Source organism: Chrysochloris asiatica, unplaced genomic scaffold (assembly GCF_000296735.1).
Source record: "Chrysochloris asiatica unplaced genomic scaffold, ChrAsi1.0 scaffold00158, whole genome shotgun sequence".
Lineage (NCBI taxonomy): Eukaryota > Metazoa > Chordata > Mammalia > Afrosoricida > Chrysochloridae > Chrysochloris > Chrysochloris asiatica.
This window is the reverse complement of record NW_006408676.1, coordinates 6,909,098-6,922,443: the sequence shown is the minus strand read 5'-3', so window position 1 is coordinate 6,922,443 and position 13,346 is coordinate 6,909,098. Positions and strand designations below refer to the sequence as shown.

At 41.9% G+C, this 13,346-nt stretch overlaps 1 pseudogene; it reads left to right on the top strand.

Moving 5' to 3' along the window:
* The first annotated feature begins 10,148 nt into the window (after positions 1 to 10,148).
* The window catches only part of LOC102815770, a 29,217-nt pseudogene continuing 26,019 nt past the window's right edge, over positions 10,149 to 13,346 (top strand).

The window sequence follows — 13,346 nt, the reverse complement described above, 5'->3', positions numbered from 1 at the left end:
GCATCACTAAAAAAGAAATTTATAGACCAGTATCCCTCATGAATATGGATGTAAAAATCTCAACAATATTGTAGCTAATAGAATTCAGCAACATATCAGAAAATAAAATAAAATAACACCACATGACCAAGTAGATTCATGACCATGGATTCATACCATGGATGAAAGCATGGTTCAATATTAAGAAAAATATCAACGTAATTCACCACCTATATAAAACAAAGTAAAAGAACTGCATGATCATACCAATTGCTGCAGAAAAAAAGCATTTGACAAAATCTAACATGCATTCCTGATAAAAACACTCAACAAAACAGAAATAGAAGGGAACTTCCTCAACAACTATAAAGATCATCAATGAAAAATAAGGCTAAACAAACTTAAGAGCTCTAATGCGTGGCATAAATACACTGTCAAACATAACTGAAAACACACAAAAGTAAAAGGCAAAATCGATGACTGGGGCCTCCTAAAAATTAGACACTTTTGTGCATTAAACATTTTTCCAAAAGAGTTAAAAGAGAGCTCACAGACTAGGGGGTGGAGGGTAATCTGCAATGACCTATTAGACAAGGGACTAATCTCTAAAATGTATAGAAAACTACAACACCTCCACAAGACAAACAACCCAATTAAAAACTGTGTAGAGTACATGAACAGACACTTCACACAAGAAGACATTCAGGTAGCCAACAAACACATGAAGAAATGTTCAGGATCATTAGCCATTAGAGAGATGCACATCTAAACAACAATGAGATATCATCTCACTCCAGCATTAATAAACTTCAAAAAACCAGAAACCAATAAATGCTGGTGAAGGCGTGGAGAGACCGGGACCCTCCTATATTGCTGGTGGGACTGTAAAATGTTGCAGCCATTGTGAAAAATGGTATGGTGCTTCCTCCAAAAGTTGGAAACAGAAATAACTTATGACCCAGCAATCCTTCTACTTGGTACATAGCCTCAAGAAATAAGAGCCAGGACAGCAGTCATATGCACACTTATTTTCATCACAGCATTATTCACAATAGCAAAAAGATGCCTATCAATAGAAGAATGGGTAAACAAACTTTGGTACCTACACACAATGGAATGCTATGCAATTATTAAGAAAATGATGAATCTGAAACATCTCATAACATGAATGAACTTGGAGGACATTATGCTGAGTAAAATGTATAGGTTCTACATGGGTACAGTTATTTATTCTGGAATTCCCATTCTTTGCAATGTAATTTGTAACTGAATCTCTTTTCCTAGACAAACATCTTTCTGGTATTCTATGCTTTCAGGGGAGTTCTACATGTCAGCAATGATGTAATTTGTTCCATATCCTCTTCTTTGTCTGGCTTGAATTTCTATCTCAATGCACTCCTGCAACTGTTGTTGAATTACTTTAAAAGATATTTTATTTTTGTGTGATATTAGTGTTTGATATTTTTTTATGATTTCTGCATTTTGTTGGATCACCTTTCTTTGGAATGGACCCAAATATGAATCTCTTTCAAACAGTTGGACAGATAGCTACCTTCCAAATTTCTTGGCATAGATGAGTGAGTGCTGCATCCATTTATTGAAATATCTTAATTTGTATTGTTATTTCTTGGAGACTTGCTTTTTGCCAATGATTGGACTTCATCTTCAGTGCTCCTGGATTATGATCACAGGTGACTTCCTGAAATTGTGAGAAATTTTGTTGCTACCCCGGATACTGCCTCAGTTCCTCTTGGTTACTGGCAGATCAGTATAAACTTCTGAGTAGGGCTTTACCCCATGGGTCTCCAGAGGGACCTGACTTATTCCATATGAGGTCACTGATGAGTTATCTCAAGTGCTTACTGACAAATGCTCAAGAAACACAATCTGTACTCATTTTAGTGAGAGTGAGGCTTTTTTAATCGATTTTGCAAAATCGGGCACCAAACACTGAAGATACGTGCAGATGTGCCACATGGCCATTTTGCAAATAATTTTATCTCCTAGCTCAAAAATCTCTCCCCCAGCTCCTCATTAACTAAGGTTAACAATCTTTCCAGATGCTTCTTACTTCTCCTTGATGGTTGCATTCTTATTTAAAGTTCTTACTTCTTGAACAGCTTCCCTACCCCCTACCCCAATTTATTCAGCTCACATGCCCCATATGCAAGAGCCTCTGTTGCTACATCAACCAACAATCTCAATTAGCAAGTTCCTGGACCCCCTTATTCCTGAAGATGGACCATCCTAAGAATTATTTCTCACAAATCAACTGAATGTTGACCAATTTGTTTTAGTATGGTGATTCTCTGTAATCCTTCTATAGTCTTTTGATGCCCCCTGCATCAATCAGTATTTTGCCCATAGAGTCTTTCAGTGTTGCAAGTTGAGGCTTGAATTTTTTCTTCAGTTCTTTCAGCTTAAGAAATACCAGGAGTGTTCTGTATAGGTCTATGAGGTCAAGTTGGTTGATTTTGTTGTTTAGTTCTTTTGTATCTTTGTTGAGTTACTTCCTACTTATTCTGTCTTTCTTCAACTTTTGTGTATTAAAGACTCCTAAAAGGAGCTCTGGTAGCGTAGTGGTTACGAATCGGGCTGCGAACCTTAAGGTCAGCGGTTCAAAACTACCAGCTGCTCCGCGGGAGAAAGATGAGGCTTTCTACTCCCGTAAAGATTTACACCCTCGGAAACCCTGTACAGGGTCGCTATGGGTCGGAACCGACTCGATGGCACATAACAACAACAACAACTATTATTGTATTATAAGGAGCTCTGGTAGTGTAGTGGCTATGAATCAGGCAGCAAACCTCAATGTTGGTAGTTCGAAACTACCAGCTGTTTCGTGGGAGAAAGATGAAGCATTCTGCTCCTATAAAGATTTACAGCCTCAGAAACCCTGTGCAGGGTCACTATGAGTCGGAACCGACTCCAGGGTACTTAACAACAACAACTATTATTGTATTATTGTAGAGTTGTGTATCTTTAGCTTGGCTTTAGTATGAGGATTTCTCTGAAGAAAGGGTCACAGGACTGTTTTGTAATATCAAATTGAAAGCATTACCAAGTAGGTACAGTCCCCAGCATATGAGTGGGAAATAGGACTCATAAATTATAGCAGAGACCACTCACACCTACTGTCCCATAAGGTCTCTGCTGCTTCCTCCTATTACAAGATGAATATGAGTAATCTCTTGCTATCATGACTCAGATGCTGATTCTACTTGAGGATCACAGGGCAATTCTCAAAAAAGTAGACAAGTTTTGAGTCTCTTCTTAGGTGTCAAAGTCAGGGGAGTTAATTGTGTTCAGATTCCCAAAACTCTAGGCTCTGAGAATGGAATTTGTCTGAATATTGGTGATGGTGGTGGTGGTGGTAGTGGTGTGCTGTGGAGTCAGTTCTGATTCATAGCAACACTGAATAGGGTTTCTGAGACTGTAAATCTTGATAAGAGTAGAAAGCCTCATCTTTCTCCAGCGGAATGGCTGGTGGTTTCTAATTGTTGACCTTGAGGTTAGCAGCCCGACTTGTAACCCCTACACTACCAGAGCTCCTTTTGTCTGAATATTTCGTGGTGCAAGTCAGGTTTCTCTGAGATAGATTTGCTGGGTAATTGATGGCAGGATAAGGGCATGGAGCATAGACATTCTAGTTTAGTTCCTCCCTTCCATCCTCACCTGTCTTGTCACTGACAAATCTGCAGGTGGCATTCTTGGGCAACTAGAGCTGATGACAGTGAGAGAGATACTTGGGGGTAGAGCAGTGGGCATGGCCTAAATAGGTATGAGAGGTGGAGGGCAAAAACTCAGGCTATGGAACAGCATTGTGAGCATGCGAACAGGGGTCAAAATTCAACCACATATACACACTGAGGCATACATTTGTACCCACACCAAACACGTCAGACTAATAATGCCAGCTCCATTAGCACTATGACAAAAATCATGAAAGCAAATGTAAATGAAGCACACACAAGATCTCCAAAGAAGAAAATGAAAAATAGATTTTTCTGACATAGAAACCTTTTCATAGTGACATCTTTTCATAGTGAGCCCTGTTCCATTGGCCTAAGTCCCCATTATTAGTGTATGTGTGTGTGTGTGTTTGCATGTGTTTGAGAGTGTGTGAGTGTATATGAGAGTATTTGAGTATGTCTGTGTATGCATGAGTGTGTGAGTACGTATGAGTGAATAACTCTGGTTGTGAAGGTATGTGTGTGATGCATGAATGTTTACGTGTAGGAGAGTTTGAGAGTGAGTGTGTGTGCACTTGTGTGTGTGTGCCAAGATTTCTGGAAGTGAAGAATATAACCCAGACGGCTCAGCAAAGGAGACAGGGACTGGTGGAGAGCCAAAGGGCCAGTCTCCTGGCACGCTCTTCCTAGCCTCCTCCTCTCTCCTACCTAGATAAGGATCTGTCTTTTGCATCTCTGCCCTCACTCTGGGCCCTACAGTGACAGCAGAGTAAGGAGACATGGACATCTGTTCTTATTAATGTTGAAAAGAACTAGACAAAGTCACTCCTCAACAAATGAGAACGAGAGGGAAATCATCTTCTAGAATCAATTATACAGTAAATGAAATGGGGAAATGGAAATTAAAAGGTGGGAGGGCCCTGGCAGAGATCCTCAGCATAAAGTGAAGGATTTTGGGGTCAACAGGTAGGGAAAGAAAGGGGTGAGAAATCTTAAACCTCACCCTTCTGTTGGAGGATCTACAGAAGGTGGCCCTGGAAACCGCAGTGAAGGAGCATCTTCTGTCTGTCTGGAGAGCATAGTTACTATTGACAACATGAGGCTGGAGAGGTGGCACCATAAATCAGGCAGGGGCAAAGGAGGTAGGTGAAAATCTATTATTAAAAAGAGAGAGAAAAAGGTGAGTGTAAAGTGAGGAAGCATTTCAATGACACTAATACAGCAGTTGACAGGCGCCTAGGCGCAACCTTGAGGAAGCAACTAGGAGAACATTACTTGTCAGAGGGAAAAGCCGTTACTTATGTTTACAGAGCTGCACTTCCCATCAGAAAATAGCTACACTTGCTGTTTATGGTCTTCAAACAAGCTCTATGACTGGACAGCTGGAACTAAAGGGACAAGGAGACGAGAGACGTGTATGCACAAGCTGGTTGGTGTGCAGGTGCCTAACTGAGCAGCTCTCTAACCACCTATGAGGAAGGGCATCTCTACCTGTCAAAACTGTGAGGACAGCCAATCTTGATTTCAAAAAGCAAGATGACTCCCCTAAGGTGCCTAGTTCTATTGCTTTGCTTTGTGTTTCAACCCCAGATGTCTCCCAAATACCTGTTGCAGTGGCCCTCTGCAGAGTGAGCCTTTACACCACGATCACAGTTAATGCTTTGCTTGAAAATGAGATTTAATCTGCATGTGGAAGGACCAATGATTCTAGCTGAAAATATGTGTATTCATCTACCAATGAGCCATTTTTAATAACTATATATAGATGATAGAGTGATGACACATAGATATACATAGATGAATATATATACAATAAATAGATGGACTTTTAAAAGTAGATTTCATGAAAAGAACAAATAGCTAGATAAAGAAAGGAGTTATAAAATCAATAAAAGACTAAAAGATGAATAGAGAAATAAAACGGGTAGGAAAATGAGTATAAAGAAATGGTTTATAAAATTAAGGATGAAAATATAATTGGTAGGTAGCAGTTATTTGAGAACAAGAAAAGGGCATCTGCTCACATGTGTGTGGACTGCTGTGAACCAAAGCTGTACTAACAGGTCACACACCCCATCTCACATAATCCTTGCAGCAAGTCAATAATGAGCTTTTCATCATATCACTTCTAAAATGAAGAAACTGAGGCATAGAGTAAGCAACTTGCTCCAAATCACAAATGCTCTGAGGAAAAGAAACAGAAATTGAGTCCAGGTCTGTATAGCCTATCCCTAGGATGGAAATGGAGGTGGGTCAAGGATGAAAAAATGATACGAACTCACAAAAGCATTCTTGCATCATATTGACCCTATTCTTCTACCCTCCTTCCTATCCCAATTCTCATAATTAAACTGAAAACTCTACAAAAGCCCTCCAATTACTGTCCCTACTCCTGAGAGAGACTAATATAAACTTTGAGTGCTGCAAAGAGTAAGAGAAGCCATAGTCCCCCAAAGTCCTAGGTAGGCATGTTTTATCAAAATGCTGCTTTTCTTTCACAGTCTCAGCTTCTCTTTCCATTTTAATCTTTGAAAGACTCTGAAGCACTTTCTCCAGCTTCATTGGAGGTGGTTGCATTTTCTATGACAGATCTCAGAGACAAGCAATATACAAGAGAGACAGGTTTGGGATGCAGGCATCTACTAGCTGCTCTCTGAGGTATCCTTAGGGCCATCTCTCAGCTTGCTTTCTGTTAGATCAGATTCCCAGAGAAGTCCCAAAGAGATGGTTTGAGAGAAGGAAATCAGCTTTGGAGCAGCAAATGTCAACTATGTTCTTCTCGAAAGCAGTTAGGAAAGGTCTGGGGAAGAGAATGCCTGTCTGAGAAGGGCATCGGAAATGCCTTAACTTTTTCAGATACAAATGGACTCAGCCAGAAGGACTCACCTTGCCCTTAAGCCTCCCTTGAAATAATAGATAAAAAATCACAGATCAGACCTGAAAGACACCTAAGACCTGACATTGAAAATCAAACTCTTTAGTATGTAATTAGAGAAAATAAGGCCCAGGAAGGTGTGTGACTCACTGAAGGTACCCCAGTCGTTTGGTATATCCAGAACCCTTGCCTCAGGAGCTCACTAGCCAAGGCTAGGCCTCATGTCACTTCCATGTAGCTCTGTGCTGTTGGTGCAACTCATAATTTACTATATATAGTGTGAGCTTTACAAAATCACAATGAGTGAAGTAAATACTCTTCAAACCCAGAACATGTAGTCTTTCCAAAGCTCTCATTGGGTTATCTGCTCCCAGTCATGTCTCTTCCATTCCTTCACACCCCTATACCCAAAACCCTCCCCAGGTAAACTTGGTTCATGGCATCGAAGCACCAAGCAAGACATATGCCTAGTCAGTGCCTTCACTGTCAGCGTCTTCTGATAACTGCTGCTAACTTACTTTGTGTTCAAGCCAAGTAGGGTGACTTTGGCTCTAGACTTTGTCCTTGACTTTAGATATCAGCATGGATTCTGACAACAATTCACTATACCACAACCACAAAAGCAGGCATCAGGAAAATAGCTGCAATACTCCAGAACACTACACATGGGTAAAGAACAGGAGCTAACTAACTGGAGCAGGAGAGGGCATCAAGGAATCTGTGATGTTTGTTGTTTAATCTTCATGACAACACATTGAAGTAGGTGCTGCTGTCCCTGATATAACTTAATAAAGGATGCATAGTTTATGGTGATGAGGATGAACTTTGAACCCAGTGGTCTGACTATAATATGCTGCTGTCTGTTCTTCAGCACCAGGAAAAGAAGCCATTAGCACTGTGGTAAAAAATATTGACTCAAAGCAGGATTTGAATCCTGCTTTGCCACATAGGGCTTTATGGTCTTGGGCCAGTTGACTAATCTCTCTGTGCCTCAGTTACCCTAGCTATAAAATGAGAATAATAGCAATGCCTACCAGATAGGATTGTTGTGAGCACATATACATTTGGATACATGGCTAGCATGCTTATATGCACAATATAAATGTTAGCTGTTACTAGCATTGTTTCTGTATCCCTTCTGCTCAGTTCTCATAAAATGCCACCAAATGCCAACTTGCTTCTCTTCCCTGTAAGCTGCAAGAACCCCAACTGCCCCCAGAATGTAAGGTCTATATAACAAATTAACTTCTCTCCAGAAAAGAGGGCATGAGTCTGCTAATTGAATGGGCTGCTCTAGGCAGGAGCCATGCATGTTGACAGGCAGGGGATCCCCCAGAATTAATTGCACACCACTGTGTCACTGCTTGTGACAAATGGCAATTACCATCTTCCTAGGAAGAAAAACATCCCATTCCTCTCCTGGCTCCAGTCCCCACCATCCCTAGCCTAGATTTAAGCCGGTCTGAGAGGCAGTGTCTGCCAATCCCAATGGATAAAATGGTTCCAGTATGGGGCAAAGTAGAGATGTGGAGTTTTTCAGCCATGTCAACCCCTAAATATCTGTTGGCATCAATGATGGTGATAGACCAAGTATGTTATCCTTTCAAAGGGGTCTTTTCCTCAATGGGAGCCTTTCCTCCTCCTTTTCTTTGGGGTGAGACAAGAATAAGAGAGGTCATCTTTAGGGCCTCAGACATTTGTGTTCAATGTTCTGCAAGAAAGATCATGCCAAAACTGAATCCCACAGTAGATTTTCTAAGGCAGAGCTGTTGTTGAAAACAGAGAACAGTCACTAAACAACCACTAGCCTTCCTCAGTGCCACACATGCCAATGGAGTAAGTTTCACTTGTCCTTTTCAATTCTAAAAGTTCAAGATTGAGCATCCCTGGGTCTGGACTCTCCAGATCCTAATGGCATCAGGCCAGAACCTGCAGCAGTATGCTTTAATTGCAATGCACAGGCCTCCACCTCTCCTTCTAAGCCTAGATGCTGTCCTAGCACCATAACAGCACGAGTTGTGGGAAGGGATGAGCATTGGTCTAAAAGCCAGAGACCAAAGATATGGGCCTGGCTTGACCAACATGAGGCATGAACTTGAATAAGCCACTGCTCCATCTGGCTTTGCCAACTGACAAGTGGGGAATGGAGATGGAGCTATATCCTTCTGAAGTCCCTGGAGCATCTATCTCTCTCAGCTAAGCTAACTCCTACCTGTTCTTTATGACTGTGCACTCCACCTAGCTTGAGCTGGATTAGTTGCTCTTCCCCTGTGTTTCCATCATCCCCATGCTTGGCCTCCTGCTGCAATCTGAAGTCCTTACAAAGTGAGGCACAGTTCTTGGAGCACTGGAGTTATCCATTACATGTCTGTGAGTATATAAATGCCAATTTCCCAGAGCCCAGCAGCACGTAGCTCACCAGCCATATCCCAGGCACTGTGTCAGGCAAAGACACACCATCAGGTCTGTGCTTCTGAAGAGCACAGCACCATCACTGGTGGACTGGTGCTTATACAAAAATGCAAGGCCAATAAACTGAGGCAGCAGGTGCTGAAGAACCAAGGATCAGGCCAAAAATGTGGTCATGGGACGACAGCAGAAGCGTGTTCATCTGAGGTGTCATTGAACCATTTAGTAAGTGCACACTGGCTTGAAGAATTAGGACAATGGTATACTTGGGGTTACTCCAAGCTCGAGGAATTGAGAACAGGCTTGGTAGTGAGGTTTAAGAATGAGTCCAGGTACAGAGTGGAACGGGAAGACTCTATGCATGAGCAGGAGAATTGCTCCCTAAGAGACCTACAGATCTGCTATCCCAAATTTTTTCTACGTGACAAGGCTAAGTCACTCCTGTGGGACATGAGAGATCCCACTCTTATCTATCCATCAATGCCAACCCTGGTAAGCCTCTTTGCTGAAGCCTGCCAGGACCACCATAGTTGAATCCCCAGTACTTACTGTCTATGCTGGGGTCCTGGTGTAGCACTGCAGGATAATGTGCAGGACTGCAAGGTCAGTTTGAACTATCAATAACTCCATAAAAAAAAAAAATAATAAAAAGTACTCACAACTATTAGCCATATTGTTCTAGTCTTTCCTATTTCCTCTCTAAAAATAGTGGGGACAAAAGAAGTAACATAATTGGGAATCAGTGGCTCAGGAAATTTAGACCCAGAAATGAACTTGTCTCTTTTCTCTTCCATGAGGTTATTTTCCCATGCTTTGGGAACACAATGAAGGCAGATAAAGGGCAAATACCATCAGGAGAAATGAAAGGGCTCCAATCTGGAAAACTCACTGTAGGAGGAAAAGGGAGTGTGCATTGACCAGGGGCAAGTGCCTTGGAGTGGCTGCATACACTCCAGTCAGTGGTCAGTCATTTCCTGTGGTTCCAGGGCTAAGCCTGCCCGCTGAATCAGGGATCCATGCTGTGCTGCTGAGCATCTGCTGACGTTGGAAGTGCTAGCGATAATTACCAGCCAAGTGCCAGGTTATTTCTGTCTCCAGCAGGAGGACAGAGCAGGAGGGGGCAGAGTCCAGAAATAGCAAAGCAATTAGCAGGCACGCTTCTGAGGGCATAATTACTGTGTGTGAATTCGAGCATGGCCAGGTGAACCTCAGCCTAGTTACCAGCGAGTTAGGGGCAGGAGCATCATCAACCTCACTAGGCCCATAGCCTCAGCTAAGGGAGGGCCACCAGCCTTAAGGGCACCTCACTGTACAGGGCCAAGGTAGACAAACCCTGGGTCTCTCGGGTGGAACTTCAGAGCTTCCTGCCTATGCTATACTCCTATTTCCTCCAAGATGAGCTAAAAGGCCTATGAGACCCTGGGAGGTATGCCAAAATCTCTCTCCTGACAATGACCAGGTTGTAGGTCCTAGGAAACAATTCAGGGACTAGGCCCAGGGCCATGGAGAGAGAACTAGGCCTCAGTCAGAAGACACAGACTCAAGGACTTCTGGTAAGACAGCAGACTAGGCAGATGTACTACATGGACCTTCTACAACAAAGATACAAGAGACCAAATGAAACAGATACAGATGAAAATTTTGGAACCCTGAACTTCAGAGAAAAGGTAAGAGAAGTATATTGAGTGCTTGCTGGAAGAAGTTGAGCAGGGACAGTGAGAGAGGAAGACTCACTTGTGACTGGCCAACCAGACTCAGCACAACCACCTTGTGAACAGTTTTGGCAATAGAAGGAGACCTGGCAGAGCAGACTCACACAGGCAACAGGAAAGGTGCAATTCCTTTTTTTCCCCACACACTCCCTGGGGATCAGAGGTGTGGCCAGTTCCCATCCTTATCCACCCCCGATGCAGACCCTGTTGTTGTTGTTATGTGCCGTGGAGTCGGTTCCGACTCATAGTGACCCTGTACAGGGTTTCCAAGGCTGTAAATCTTTACAGGAGCAAAAAGCCTCATCTTTCTCCCGCGGAACAGCTGGTAGTTTTGAACTGCTGACCTTGCAGTTGGCAGCCTGATTCGTAACCACTATGCTACCAGAGCTCCTTTGTTGTTGTTGTTGTTAAGTGCCGCCAAGTCGGTTCCGACCGACCCATAGCGACCCTGTACAGGGTTTCCGAGGGTGTAAATCCTTACGGGAGTAGAAAGCCTCATCTTTCTCTCGCGGAGCGGCTGGTAGTTTCGAACCGCTGACCTTAAGGTTCACAGCCCGATTCGTAACCACTACGCTACCAGAGCTCCTTACTCTCTGGGAATTCCAACCCTTGTGGTTGTGAGTCACACCAGTGTGAGGTGGAGGCTAGCTGCAACACTTTAGTGTGCTACTTTGGTGCCTGGATTCTGGGAGTATCAGCTCCAGACTAACAGAACCCACAGAGCCACCAGATCAGCATTTAACCACCTCCTTCCCAGCTGCTCTGTGGTCCTAACAGACACTGAAGTCACTCCATCAAAGGCTTCCTTGAACCACTTCTGACACTAGTGCCTTAAACCCAGATAACACTGAGATCCATAGGGCTCCATCTAAGGCTCAGAACTCTGTTGCCACATCCCTGTCTTGCCCACCTCCTGAGCTCCTTGGCTTATGGGTGACCCCACAGTTTTCTCCTTTCTGGGTCCAAGTGCTAAGCCGATTTTCATTTTTGTTTAGGGGTTTGATTTTTCCCTTTCATTATTTCACTGTTTTTGTTTGTTTATTCTGTCTCCTTCTTCTTCCATTCCCTTGAATTTTATCCTTTCTCTTTGCTTTTGTTTTTCCTTCTGTTTCTCATTTCCCCTTTTTCTCCACCCTTCGTTTTATCTTTCTTTACTACTCTGGACTCTGTGTTATCTAATCTCTCCTCTCCTCGATTTTTCTAAATATTTTTTTCAAATTTCTTCCTTTATTTCCTCCCTTATATTTTTTTCATCTCAAGCTTCTTTACTCTCTTTATTTATTCTTAATTATTTTTTGTAATTTCTTCCTGTTTTAAAGCTCTTATTTATTTCTTCTATAGCTCCATTTCCCTGTCCCTCTTTTGTCTTTATAGTTTCTATATTCTTTTTTTTCTGGTTTCTACCTACTTTTATTTCTTCTTTCCTCTTTATTATTTTTTCTTTTCATTGTTGGTTCCTTTTTTGTTTATTCTCTTTTGTTTCCCTGTGTGTGGGGGTGGGGTGGGGGTGGGGAGGAGTTTTCCCTTTCCCATCTAACAGGAGACAGCAATTGTGTTCATACAATCCAGCCACAAGCATACCTTCTGCAGGTCCAGAAGGTATGTTTGTGGCAAAAGCTAATATCAGCTCCTATGCCACCTGATCAATGATAGACAGCAGTCAACATCAGCCAAACCCACCTTATACTGAGGTTCACAAACAGCAAATGAGAACAGTGTACTTGTTTCCATTATTCAACTACACTCACAGTAGACAGTTGGTGAAAGTCAACCACAATCATAAATTACTATAAATATGACAACCCCACAATGCCCTGGAGATGAAGGGTGATTTTAGCTCACAGGAAGAAACAAAAGAGAATGGCTCAAACAAATAACCAAGATGCAGTCAGAAAACATTTCTGATGAAGAAAAGGTAATGGAACTAACTGAAAAATAATTCAAAAGAATGATATTTAGGTATCTTCAAAGGACTGAAAGAAAGATTGAGAGAAGCAAAAAGAACACAGGGAAAACTTTAGAAGAATTCAGGAAAACACTAGAATAACAGACAAAATAAATGCAAATTTTGAAACAATATGAAATCTGCAATTACAAGTACAGAAGATTAATATAAGATTTCAGAAATGGACAATGCCTTGAAAGGGAAAATGAGTAGGTTTGAAGTAATGGAAGTAGTGAGCTTGAAGAGAAATATTTCAATACTAGTATGCAAGAAGAACAATCAGAAAAATGAATGAAAAACTCAGAAGAAAGCCTTAGAGTTATGTGGAATACTATGAAATAGAACAATCTATGGGCGATTAGAATTCCAGAACAGGAAGAGACAATAAAAAGCACAGAAAAAAATTGTCTAATAGTTACTGGACGAAAACTCCCCTAACATCATGAAAAATAAGAAGATAATTGTGCAAGAAGCTGAAGAAATCACAAACAGGATAGACCCCAAAAGAAAATCACCAAGACATATCATAATCAAACTTTCAAAAATCAAACAAGGAAAGAATCCTAATAGTAGCTCAGGAAAAAGGAAAAATTAGCTACAAAGGAAAAACAATGAAGCCTTAGATCAGTTTTCTCAGCAGAAACCATACAGGCAAGAAGGCAATGGGATGACATCCACAAAACTCTGAAAGAAAAAAATTGCCAACTAAGAATCATATATATATATGACCCTGT